A 13,287-nucleotide genomic window follows, 5' to 3' on the forward strand; every position below is an offset into this window, starting at 1 on the left:
TTCTCCGACTACGCGCCTGATCAAGATCCGAAGCTAAGTATTCAATTTAATTTATAAGTCTATTTTGTTTCCTTTTATTTTAAGGTTTACCTTTTGAACTCCGCATACACTCACATCTATTTTTTTTTTTTTTTTTTTTTTTTGCCTTTGCCTTTGCCATTTTTCAAGGTTAACCCCGAGGTTTCCTCCGACCGCCAACCATACCAGATCAAATTCGAAGCTAAGTGTCTAGTTAGTTATTTTAATTTCTTTTATCCTTTTATTTTTTATTAGGGTTAATCATGTTTGCCTCTGAACCGATAATGCACTCACCCTACTATTGCTTCTTATTTTTCCCACCTTTCAGGGTTTGCCAAATGCCAAAGCTTCGAATAGTCGGTAACCCTAAACCCTGATCTTAATTATTACTTGTGTTAGACCTATAGCATTATTATCCCGCTGGTTTCAATTTCCCTTCCCCCCGCTGGTTTCAATTTCCCTTTCCCCATTATTATTTTAATTGTTAATATTAACTGCTGTGATTAGTAATTTTAGGGAGTGCAACCCTGAATTAAATTAGCATCACTTAATCATTATAAGATAATATATTCTGAACTGATCACGTGATTGATGCACACACGCACACTTTTGGGTAACCTCTCTGTTGCCTTGTTGCCTGTTGCCTTGTTGCCTGTTGCCTTGTTGCCTTGTATTTTGTGCAGAATAGCCAGTCCCTCGAATACGAGGATACCTCAGCCATGTTTCCTCGATTAAAGGTCATGGTCCCTAATGATGCTGCCTTCGATACACTAACATGACCTCGACCCTCGGAAGTTGCTTACGAAAAAGGCTGAGGTATCCTCTGGTTGCCTACGAAAGGCTATTCTGATCCTTCCCCTTAGACTACCTGCCTCTCTATGGCATGGGTTAGTCTTTGGGCGAACGATAATTCGATGACCCTTCTACCTCCAAACGAAAGGCTTCCTGCCCACTTATGGCAAGGATTGACCCTTTCATTCTGAAAGGCTAAAAAGAGACCTATCATCTGAGTTTAAGGTAATTGCCCCTAATTGCTTTGCCGTGCTCTATTTTCTATATTCTTTCTCAAAATTCTTCAAAAGCTGGCTACGCTCATTTACGAGCTAAAGTCCATTTTTTTTTCCTCTTTCATCTACATTTTCTGAAAACGAGCAAGCAAAGCAATTCAGAGCCCATGGAAAACCATGGATGCAAAGGGTGCCTTACACCTTCCCTTTGCATAAATTACCCCCCGAACTTAGATTTCTTTAAAAGGTTTTTTTCTGTTTCTTTTAGCCTTTCTGAATTTGTTTGGATAAAATAAAAGTCGGTGGCGACTCATGCTTAACCGCGACATTTCGATCGATAAAAAAGTCAGTTCACCGTATTACAGAACTGGCGACTCTGCTGGGGATAAATTTCGATAAAAGAGGGGTTACCTTAAAAGTTTAGGATTCACTTTAAATGTTTTCTATTGTTTGCTTTGTTTGCTTTAATTTTGCAGGGCTGTTTTGGGTATTCTGCTGTGTGAAAGATCCTAACCCGGATCTGAGTACCTTAGGTATATGGCATGAGATCAAGGAGACTGCACAGCGTATACTGATGTGGTTGATCTGATGGCCATCGTTAGTGTGACACATTGGTTTGTCCTGGTGTTCCTTGGGATCCGACCTGAGGAAATGCTTGGCTGCCGCGTGGTGTCATTAAGCACTAATTTGCCCTTAGAACCTTAGTTGAACTTGACTTTGGCCTATTAGAAAGTAGCGAGATAGCTGGCTTTGGTTCCGACTGAAGTTGGTTGATACTCGAAGCTACACTCATATGGACTGGACTTTCAGGACCTTTTCGGTTGGCGATTCGATTGTCGAACTGAGATAAGCGCCTTCGAGAAAGGTCAATGATATGAGCTCCCTAGAACCCGATCTTTATATAGGACAGGTTTGAACCAACTAAACTTCAGGGGGAGGGTACATACCTCTGGACCACGTGCAAGCCTAACCTTAAGGCAAAATTGTGTGACCTGCGTGACCTGTGTGACTTGTTTGTGTTTGCTACTAACCTTTGTTTCCACGCAGGTTTTGTTGAAAGGACTTGTTCGCCCTTACTATTTCACGCTATGCCTAGTGAAATTCATTGGCATAACATCATGACATCATGACATCATAAGCATAACATGATTTAACTAACCCTTTCAAGGATCTTAGAGATTTAGGGAGCACAATTTCAGGTACCTCTATCAAAGGTCGATCTCTCAATCAAGGGGCAAGAGGATTTATTTTCCTCTGGCCACATACCTTCCAATTCAAAGACACAACACCTATCAAGGGGCAAGAGGATTTATTTTCCTCTAGCCATGTACCTTCAAATTTATAGGTATCCCGAATCAGAGGCGATGACCCACTCGATATGGTGAGCTTGATTCTCAAAGAGGAACGTTCAAAGACGAAAGTCAGAATTCTTCAGACAAAGACGCAACCAAATCATTTTCTAATGTTGCTAACTAAATTCCTAAAGATCCTTGAAAAGATTGCATTTGCATTCATAACATCATATAAAACTAACTTTGCCTTTCAGGTCGACCAACTGGTTAGACAAATACCGTCAACAAATCAATCTCTATCATATGAACATTCTGGAAGCTTGAGCCCCAGACTTCTGAAACATTCCAATCAGACATACATTCCGGAAGCTCGAACCCCGGACATTCTGAAAGTTCTAATCAGATGAACATTCTGGAAGCTTGACCCCCAGACTTCTGAAACGTTCCAATCAGATATACATTCCGGAAGCTTGAACCCTGGACATTCTGAAAGTTCCAATCAGATGAACATTCTGGAAGCTTGACCCCCAGACTTCTGAAACATTCCAATCAGATATACATTCCGGAAGCTCGAACCTCGGACATTCTGAAAGTTCCAATCAGATGAACATTCTGGAAGCTTGAGCCCCAGACTTCTGAAACATTCCAATCAGATATACATTCCGGAAGCTCGAACCCCGGATACTCTGAATCTTTACACCAGTTCCACAACCACGACGCAAGCCAGATGCACCTAAGCGTCAATTCACCAAAATCAATGTGTCGTCGGCTCAAACACTACAACATATGTTGAAGATCAGATTGATTACTCTGAGGGATGCTCCTAAGAATTCTAACACCTCTGGCCATAAACTCAATGCGAGGTGCGCGTACCATTCCAACATTCCTGGACATTACATAAACAATTGCTGGACGTTGAAGAATAAGATCAATGATGGAGGAATCAAATTCAAACCTCCTAAAACTCCTGTGGTGATCACCGCTCCTATGACTAGTCATGACAAGACTGATTGACGTCTAGACGAGTGAACTTTTGGATCATTAGATCTACTTTCATTTGCAAGTTTTTATTCTTTTTGTTTAAACATTCAAATTATGATAGACATTATCTGTTTTAATAATCATCATCAGTGCATTGCATATGTTTGTCTTGAATAAATTATTTCGCTATCACTCATCTAAACTGCATCTCTACTCTGCATATGTTTTATGATACTCAACTCCTGCTAAAGTTGTATACCTTTTGAGGGAGGATGACGAAAATGATACCGCAACCTCTTACAGTATGCTTTTGAGCGGACTATGCTGATGATGTACAGGCATTGTTTCAATTCCTAAACAGTGGAGATATAAGGATGTTAATCCCTCGTCAACCCCTTTGAGCCTAAGAAGTAGAAGTCTCTTTCTTGTACTAAATAAAACCCTTGATTATAACCTGGGGCAGGGTAGTTCTCAGTTAATCTGGCTGTGCATTCTATCTTAAGAGAATCACTCGGTACACCTTTCAACAAAGGTTTCAACCACAAGCGTTCATCCGCACACATCAAAGAAGTGTTGGAGGTGTCAGTCAAAAGCCAATAATGGTTCATCAATCATTAAGCAAGGCAGTCAATATCTTTCAAAAAATGAATAAATGAAAAAACATATATACAAAGAAAAGCCTGCTAAGTCAAAAATTAAGACTTAGGCAAAAGTCAAGGCATCCCGCTGACTGTAAGCTCAAAATAGACAGTTCAGGCAAAATTTAAGGATATCAAAAAGATGAAAAAAGAGAAGTCAATAAATTCTTGAACAACACAATGTTGTGACTGCCAAAAGGAAGAAGTGACTGTCATCTCAAAAGTTCTCTTTGCTTGTGAACCATCATCATTATCAAAGGTACAAATCCAAAAGTCTCTTGGAACCTGAATGCATAAGTTGAATTAACTGAGCTTAAGACTGAAGATCATCACGAAGAGGGGTGGGTACAATCAAATTTTGAGCCTTTATCCTTTGTTTCTTAAACCGTGAACCAAGCCACGTTACAACCCTTGAAAGTCCTAACTGAAGCATGGTTAGTTCGAAAGCATACTGTCACAACAAAGGTATCCCGACTCTTTAAGGTTTACCACAAATGCCGAGTTGATATCCCGTTCTTTACAAACATCACGTTTTATAAATATCACGCTTTTACATCTCTTGTTTTAATGTTTTTCAAAAACTCAAGACAAACGTATGCATTGCATCTCATGGATTCATTATTAAACAAATTCTGCTACATAATTTCAAATGTTAGCAACAGAAAGAATCTGCACAGGGTACAACTAATGACTGAAAGTTATCCCGACAGACAAGATTACTCCAAGAAGAAATATCTCCTACGTATACAAGGGGCATGACACGTTTTGCCCGATCAATCTGAGGCAATTAAGTCAAGATTTCGAGAATCTCTCAAGGATGCCAAAACAATCAGGGGCATGCATCCAAGTAGATCTGAAGCTACTTCTCAACCAACATAGGAAATTGTCATGGGTCTATGATTACTAGGGGCATGTCGCCCATAGTGCACATCTCATCAAGTCCTCGCGAGGCGAATCTTTCCAAAGTCCTTACTAGCAAGGGTAAATCTATGCAAGTCCAGTTTGACATCTTGATCAATGCTCAGTGGTGTGTCCTAATCAAATCCAGGAATGGTAGTTACTATAATACTGGAGGCAACTTTTCAAGACACCCATGTCTCCCCACAGAGTCGGTTTCACAGGAACATATCCCCACAGAGTAATCATTAAGAAGATATCATCAAATGCTCTCGTCCCGACAAAGACACGGTTCCCCAACAAAATTTACATCTTCAACACAACCGGTTCTCCAACGCTTTGCTCTTCTCCAACATGGTTTATTAATATCTCTAAATCCCCAGTCAGGGTACATCAAGTTACTGATCATCCCCAAGCAAGAATCATAAATTCCCATCTGAGCATCTCCAAGAAAAGATCAAAACATCAAACTCACAATGACATATAGATTTATCTTCTCAATCAATATGCTTTGAGTAACATAAATCATAGTCATACATCATATACATCACATGCATATTCATACATCGCATGCAGTTATAATTCATGCATAACATACAAAGCGTCCCATTTATTTTTGAGAACTCCATCTCATGCATTACTTACATCATAAGCATTGCATAAAACTGACATTGTTACCAAGTGAATATTATCTGACAGGTACATTACAAATATTCGAATCTTATTCAAAGCAAAGCCTAACGCACGGCCCTCCAGACATCTACGGATGCAAATTGGATTAGTCTAACGCACGACTTATCCATCAACCTAACGCACGGTTTTCCAGATATCTGAGGATGCAATTGAGAATAGTCTAACGCACGATTTATTCTTCGACCTAACGCACGGTTTTCCAGACATCTGAGGATGCAATTGAGAATAGTCTAACGCACGATTTATTCTTCAACCTAACACACGGTTTTCCAGACATCTGAGGATGCAATTGAGAATAGTCTAACGCACGATTTATTCTTCGATCGAACACACGGTTTTCCAGACATCTGAGGATGCAATTGAGAATAGTCTAACGCACGATTTATTCTTCGACCGAACACACGGTTTTCCAGACATCTGAGGATGCAAATTGGATCTGATCTGACATACGACCTATCATTCAGTCTAACGTACGGTTTTTTCAGACATCTGCTGATGCAAGCTAGACCCAGTCTGACGTACGACTCAACCTAAGTCTTTTCCTCAGAAACAGTCTAGCATACGACACGTTCTGGCTCTCAAATATATCAAGTCGGATGGCATCTTCAAGCCCATCTCCATCATAGATCTTCCCCAAACACCTGGATGGCATCTTCAAGCCCATCTCCAACAAAAGTCCCTACTTCAACTAGGGCAAATTTCTTGGTATTCTAGTGTTCAATCATCTTCCACCTTCAGATACCGACTGGCATACAAACCACTCCATATCTTCAGGTTTAAGATAATTGAACAGGGGCAGCTGTCATACCCCAAAATTTGCCCTCATATATTTACAAATGCCATTTTATTTCGAATAAATGAATTGGCATGCTTGGTAAGAATTTGAGCGTGAAAGGTACAATAGCGCGAGGTCCCGGTTCGAATCTCACGTCTAACCTGTTTTTTTTCTTTTTTTTATTATTATTTTTATTTTTATTCTTATTATTTTTATTAAGTAAGTGGTCTAGGTATTAATTTTATTTTTTTGTTATTCATTCTAGTTAAATCATTTTTGCATTATTACCAAAATAAAAGAAATATAGGTGTTCTCTTAATTTTGTTTTAAATATTATGTTTAATCTGTTTCATATTTATTTTAGTTGGTCCAAGCCCATTTTATTTAACCTAATTTATTTTATAAATACTAACATATTTTGTTTACTAGGGAAGAAAAAACCCTGATTAAAGAACAATCTCCAACCCTTATGTTTTCGGTCAACACTTTCACACATCAGCTCCATATATTTTCTCCAACCAAAATACCATTCATATCATCACCACCAGAATCTTAAACATATTTACCATTACATAAAATCCCGACAACATTAATCATAAGGCCAATCAATTGATTACTAACATTTTATTCGCAGTGTTTATGTTCTTTTGCAGCCATTACATCATCTGAATCGCCAATCAAAAAGAGGATTACAGCCCCTGAAAACCGTAAGCAAGCTTCAAGAAATTCAAGGAAAAAGGCAAATCGATTTTGTAAGTTTAACGTCAATTAAAGGACTTTTGAAGACTCAGGAGTAATCGCTGAAGGTGTAGCAGGCTTTCCCAGCCATCTCCGAAGCATAGGACGACGGGAATCAAGTTCGTCGCACGTTACGGTTTGCACCATGTTTCCGAATTCAATTATGCCCAATTACGCATCATAAACTGCTTTCGATTGCGTATTTGTGTTTCCATTGATGTTTGCAATATTTCTGGATAATGAATTTGATTTTGATTGAAGTTTAAGAACTCTACCATGGTTAGGGTTCATAAGTTCATAATTGGGGATTGTTAATTAGGATTGAAATTAACCGAAATTAAGGACTCTATCATGTTCATGAGGGTGTTTTCGGTTGAATATTGTGTTTAATTGGGATTTACTTTTGTGTTTGGTGAGTTTGTATGTTGCAGGGATTCAACCACGTCTAAAAACCGTGGCCTAAAGATTCCGAGTTTCTGAAAAATCCACGAAGAAGAAGAAGCTGGCGCGCTGGTTTTGATTTAAAAGTTTTTTTTTTTGTTTTACATCGCTACAGCGTCGTTACATTAACAGGAACTGAAACATGGCTGAGTGGTAAGCGCTGGTGCTCTCTAAGCGTGAGGTTGGGGGTTCGAGTCTTGCTCTCAACATTATTTTGCTTATTTTCTTTGATTCTCTCCAAGTGTGGATCCTGTGCCCGTTTCCTCATGCACATCCATGGTGCGCCCACCAATACCAACCATCAGATCTCCTCCATGCTAGATCTGACGCCTACGGGGTTGAAGTCTCACCAAAGACGTGCAGGAACCCGCCACACCCAATTGCAGCTAAGTTCCTTTTCTTATTTTTCTTTTCTTTTTCCTTTTATCACATAACTTTTTATTTATTCATTATATATATTTTGCTTTTTTTGTTAAAATTCTTTAGAAAATAATTTCTTTTTAACTTCTCCCTTTTTCTAAAAACATGGTAAAAATACTTATTTTATTATTAATAAATAATTTGTTTTAACTGTTTTAAATTAATTTAATCCATTTAAATCATTTGTTTAAATTAATTATAATAAAATATATATTAAGGTCAGATATTTAATCGAAACTTGTTCTTTCATCAATTTAATTAATTAATTAGGTTGAAAACCAATAATTAATTAATTTAGTTTTATCTATTCTATTAACCGTGGTTAACTTATGCCCTAATCAGGGTTTGCGAGGATCATTCCTACACTGAAAATTTTTTCTGTCTTTGCCAATTTTTCAGGGTTAGCAACAGGGTTTCTCCGACTACGCGCCTGATCAAGATCCGAAGCTAAGTATTCAATTTAATTTATAAGTCTATTTTGTTTCCTTTTATTTTAAGGTTTACCTTTTGAACTCCGCATACACTCACATCTATTTTTTTTTTTTTTTTTTTTTTGCCTTTGCCTTTGCCATTTTTCAAGGTTAACCCCGAGGTTTCCTCCGACCGCCAACCATACCAGATCAAATTCGAAGCTAAGTGTCTAGTTAGTTATTTTAATTTCTTTTATCCTTTTATTTTTTATTAGGGTTAATCATGTTTGCCTCTGAACCGATAATGCACTCACCCTACTATTGCTTCTTATTTTTCCCACCTTTCAGGGTTTGCCAAATGCCAAAGCTTCGAATAGTCGGTAACCCTAAACCCTGATCTTAATTATTACTTGTGTTAGACCTATAGCATTATTATCCCGCTGGTTTCAATTTCCCTTCCCCCCGCTGGTTTCAATTTCCCTTTCCCCATTATTATTTTAATTGTTAATATTAACTGCTGTGATTAGTAATTTTAGGGAGTGCAACCCTGAATTAAATTAGCATCACTTAATCATTATAAGATAATATATTCTGAACTGATCACGTGATTGATGCACACACGCACACTTTTGGGTAACCTCTCTGTTGCCTTGTTGCCTGTTGCCTTGTTGCCTGTTGCCTTGTTGCCTTGTATTTTGTGCAGAATAGCCAGTCCCTCGAATACGAGGATACCTCAGCCATGTTTCCTCGATTAAAGGTCATGGTCCCTAATGATGCTGCCTTCGATACACTAACATGACCTCGACCCTCGGAAGTTGCTTACGAAAAAGGCTGAGGTATCCTCTGGTTGCCTACGAAAGGCTATTCTGATCCTTCCCCTTAGACTACCTGCCTCTCTATGGCATGGGTTAGTCTTTGGGCGAACGATAATTCGATGACCCTTCTACCTCCAAACGAAAGGCTTCCTGCCCACTTATGGCAAGGATTGACCCTTTCATTCTGAAAGGCTAAAAAGAGACCTATCATCTGAGTTTAAGGTAATTGCCCCTAATTGCTTTGCCGTGCTCTATTTTCTATATTCTTTCTCAAAATTCTTCAAAAGCTGGCTACGCTCATTTACGAGCTAAAGTCCATTTTTTTTTCCTCTTTCATCTACATTTTCTGAAAACGAGCAAGCAAAGCAATTCAGAGCCCATGGAAAACCATGGATGCAAAGGGTGCCTTACACCTTCCCTTTGCATAAATTACCCCCCGAACTTAGATTTCTTTAAAAGGTTTTTTTCTGTTTCTTTTAGCCTTTCTGAATTTGTTTGGATAAAATAAAAGTCGGTGGCGACTCATGCTTAACCGCGACATTTCGATCGATAAAAAAGTCAGTTCACCGTATTACACATGCTGAACCTTCTGAGACAAAGCTTCTGAGCGCTGATTTGTGCATACTCTTTATATATTTCCTGAAATGGAAATTGCAATGTATTAGAGTACCACATTATCTCACACAAAATTCATATCCTTGTTATCATCAAAACTAAGAATATTGATCAGAACAAATCTTGTTCTAACACATAAGTGCAGAGTGCATTTAAGTAGCGGGGTAACTCTTTGTATGATTCCTCCCAATTACCATATACTTGTTCAATCGCCTTGGTTTTTGTTAACCATGCTTTCCTGTACGAGGGCGTATAGTTGTATACTTTAGTGATGTGAGAAATTATTGTTCTCACCTTCAACGATGGATCATTGTTGATGAGAGGCAAGATTTCTTGACATATCAGATCGTAACTTAACTTACGATGATCTTGCGAGCGAGAAGAGTTGATGCAAGTGTGAGGTTGGGAAATTTTGCCTATCACCCATGAATCACTTCTCAACCTGTATGAAGCAGTGAGCTTGAACAAACACTCGGTATTGGTACATTTGATTTTGTACCGTTCTGCATTTGTTCGGTCCACTTTAAAATCCACAGAGTGTAACATGTGGAACTTTTTTATTGCTCGCATGCACTCATCCTTGGAACGAAAACTATCTTTCTCTTTTAAGGTTGCATCTGACTGCATGCAGACATTGTGGAATATGTCTGATGAGGGTTCATCATCGGCCATGTCAACGTTCGACATGTGAGACGGCGGTGTGTATATTGAAATTGGAGGTATTACACCTTCAACATCGTCTTCAGAATCATCGTTCACCATGTCATCAAATGCTAACTCTGGATCTTCTTCGTCTTCATCAATTGCATCGACCTCAGCTTGTTCTACTTCGATGGGATCAACGACCTGGATCTTGTTTAGTTGTTGGAGCAAAACATACAACTCAATCGAGTCGTATCCAGAAAATTCATGATTACAAAACATGTTTTGTAAATCTTCATCATCCTTAACCTCCACCTGATAAAATTTTGTTTGATCTCCAAAAAAGACCGGATGTTGATAGAATATCTGTAAAACTGGACCTCGGGATATCTTGATCTCCAATCGATTTTTGAAATGTACGAAGTTCGATTTTCGACTTAAACAAAATTGGGTAACTTCAGTGTTTCGGAATAAAAAACCAGATGCATCACATTGGTAAGTCTCACCATTGATGTGTGCATTAATAATATATTGAGGTGCAGAGGCCATCTTGTTGTTTTAGTGTTTGAGAGTTTAAGAGTTATGTTTGAGTACAGAGCTCTTCATTTCATCTGATATATATACGTGAACAGGAAAAAAAATAAGATTAACTAAGTCGCCATATGAGATGGCGCCTTTGTACAAAAAAAACACTAAGTCGCCAGTTGAGATGGCGCCTCCTTACCTTTTTGGTCAAGATTCCGAGCTCAGCAAAGTCTTACACACTCTTACACATTCTGCCACCTATTCTTACACACTCTGCCACCTAGTCTAAGTAGCATAGCCTGCACCACGCCATCTTGAATGGCGCCTTAGTGTGTTTTTGGGAAGGGAGGCGCCATATCATATGGCTTGCTCGTGACAAGTGCATCTCATGCATGCAGCTCCACCTACCTCATTAAATTGGCCATGCAAACTATCTCCTATAAATACACTTGTATGATTTTATTTTTCATCATCACTTCTAACAATCTCTACTACACACTCATATAATTTCGATCAAACTTTCCATTATGGCTCTTCTCACTTTGGGCGAGAAACACAGAGGCACAATAGCAAACATTGCCGAATTTGTGAGTTTTACGTATTAATTCGTATATTTTACGTTATCGCATATTTTACACGTTCGTATATTTTACATATTATTATTTTACACGTTCGTATATTTTACATATTATTATTTTACACGTTCGTATATTTTACATATTATTATTTTACACGTTCGTATATTTTACATATTATTATTTTTTTTGTTTAGAATCCCGAAAGATTTCGATGTCGTCGACACGGTTTTCCGTCTCCCGATCCTATTATCATACCATATTTAATACAAGCGGGTTTTGGACATGTGATAAACATTTCAAACACAACAATTGACACGAAGTTCATACTTGCACTGTTAGAAAGATGGAGACCGGAAACACACACGTTTCATCTCCCCATTGGTGAATGCACCGTCACCTTAGAAGATGTTTACATGCTGTTGGGTCTTCCCATTGACGGTAACGAGGTGAATGGTCCTGTTCAACTACCCAATAGTCTATGTGAGGAATTGTTAGGCAAAGATATGTTAGGTGAAGGTGATGCGAGGGGACAAGGTATTTTTCTTACTCAACTTAGGGATCATTATGATAGTCTTCTATTGAATGACAATTCAACCGAGGAAGAAAAAATAAAAAAAGCTAGAAATTACATTATGTTGATGTTTGGTTGCTTCTTATTTCCCGAAATCACGGGCAATAGTGTCAATATGTTGTATTTACCATTGCTTCGAGATTTTAACCAAACAAGAGAGTATAGTTGGGGTTCCGCTGTTTTAGCCTTTCTATACGCTTCATTATGTAAGTGTGCAAGAAAAAACGCTTGTACTTTCTATGGATGCGCCCTCTTGCTACAAGTATGGGGTTGGTGGAGATTAGACTCTCTTAACCCCATAAACGACATGATATTCAGCTTCCCCTACGCAACAAAGTAAGTCCAAATCGCTATCTATTTCATATTAACTGATGATAAATATTTGTAAATAACTTAATAAAACTCTTTGTTTTAGGTTTTGCGTAACGGGCATGAATTACATGAAGAATCCTCGACGACATCTAAACACGTATCGAAATCTTTTGGATCACCTTGGGGAAGGCGATGTATGTATTACGTATACAATTTTCTTATTTTACTTTATTTATCTTTTATCTTTGAATTAATTTAACTTTATATGCAGTTTATTTGGAGACCATATTTGGGTTTGGAGCATCAACCATACCAAGAGGATATGGAAATTTGGACTGCAAAAACCGCAATCATACGGTTCAACGTTGTGGAGATGCACCAGAGCGACCGAGTTAAAATGCAGTTCGGCATGCTTCAAGATATTCCGTCTGACCCAACTTGTTTGGATCCTTGGCATCAAAAAAGGGTCGACGGTCAGTGGGATATTGTTCACTGGCAAAATTTTGCACCGGAATTTTGTAGGATGTGGAGGAGACGTGCCCGACATGTGTTGTTGTTTCCTATTTTCCCCGATGAGCATCCTATGCAACACACACGTCAATATATGTCATGGTACAAAATGGTTACTAACCCTGAGATGTTTGTGGCTGAGCCGAGGTATTTGGTCGAACCACGCACACGTTGGGCATCGACATCAAATCAACAACAACAATACCAACCAACACACACCACCCAACAAGTAAACCAACAAGAATACCAACAACCGTTCACCACCCAACAACAATACCAACACAAAACCTCCCATCAAACACAACAGCGACGTAGATCCACAAGCACCCAACCCCAATACACCGACATGCCCCACACACAACCACAATACCAAGAACAAAGACAATACTTTCGAAGCGACGGTGCGGGC

This window comes from Vicia villosa, linkage group LG1, assembly GCF_029867415.1.
Source record: "Vicia villosa cultivar HV-30 ecotype Madison, WI linkage group LG1, Vvil1.0, whole genome shotgun sequence".
Taxonomy (NCBI): Eukaryota; Viridiplantae; Streptophyta; class Magnoliopsida; order Fabales; family Fabaceae; genus Vicia; species Vicia villosa.